Here is a 1,437-nt window from a genome sequence, read left to right on the forward strand (position 1 = left end):
TTTCATTGATTATGTTTTGTGTTTCACGTCAAACATTTCTTGATGATTTTTTAAAGAGAGAGAGAGAGAGAGAGAGAGAGAGAGAGAGAGAGAGAGAGAGAGAGAGAGAGAGAGAGAGATGTGGCCAAAAGAATCTATTTGACATCAGCCATCACCTCTTCAATGATAATGATGATATTTAAAAAAAAGTACATAAAATCCGTTTGTGGAAAAAGATTCATAAAGACTTTCAAGATATCTTTGAATTAATGGAATAGGATGATGCAATCAGTGCCAGCACTGATGCCGAGTTCATTGGTTTGCTTAAGCAGAGATTTCAAGTTATAAAGCAGACTGTTTTCTTTGTAATTTTCATTTTTTATTTGGGAATAATCTGTTTTCATTAGCGAGAGAAGTTTAATTGATTTAATGTAATATTCATGATATCCAAAGTTAGATGCCTCATTGCTTCAGTTGATCTACGCCTTACGGAAAAATGAGACGAACTGAGTGCGAATAGATTGTGGTCGAACACTTGAGGAAAGTTAGAACCATTTATTTCTATTCAATCATAGAAATATTCTCTCTCTCTCTCTCTCTCCTCTCTCTCTCTCTCTCTCTCTCTCTCTCTCTCTCTCTCTCTCTCTCTCTCTCCTCAAAGAGATTCCATATATCCATTATTATTATTATTATTATTATTATTATTATTATTATTATTATTATAAGCTAGCCTATAACCATAGTTGTGAAAGCAAGATATTATAAGTCGAAAGACTCCAACCGGGAAAATATCCCAGTGAGGAAAGGAAACAAGGAAATAGATAAACTATAAAGGAAGAATAAACAATCAAAATAAAATATTTCAAGAACAGTAACAATATTAATTATATCCTTCACATATAAAATATAAAAACTTCCGAAAAAACAAGATAGAACAGTATGCCCGAGTATACCCCCAAGCAAGAGAACTCTAATCAGCCGCTTCATGAATGACTTCTCGTCTCGAATGTGCATCAGTAAATAAAGCATATTAATGATGTTTGCATCATTTAATGCTTGGATTCTCAATGAAATATATACTTCATTTGTGAAGCGAGGAGAGCAGCCAAACCTCATCCTAACGTAGCTTGGTAGAAACGGAATTTAATTGTTGTCTTTTTAAATGAACAAATTTACCAATGGAGTTGAATTACTATCATTATTATTATGAACGTTATTAGTATTACCACTTTTAGTATTTTCATCATTGTTTTTATTATTCTCTGATGCCAAATAGGTAACAATGAACATCTAAATAACACCGAAAAGAACAGCAGGTAATCTACACGATTCATCTTACCGCTTCACCTGTGACATCCAGGTATTCTGAAAAGTAGATTTAAACAAAGTTTTATTTTGTGCAGATAGCTGGAATAAGACAAAGATCTCTGCAAGTGACTTCTTCTAAAGACATCAACA

This window comes from Palaemon carinicauda, chromosome 25 (assembly GCF_036898095.1).
Source record: "Palaemon carinicauda isolate YSFRI2023 chromosome 25, ASM3689809v2, whole genome shotgun sequence".
NCBI classification, from domain to species: Eukaryota; Metazoa; Arthropoda; class Malacostraca; order Decapoda; family Palaemonidae; genus Palaemon; species Palaemon carinicauda.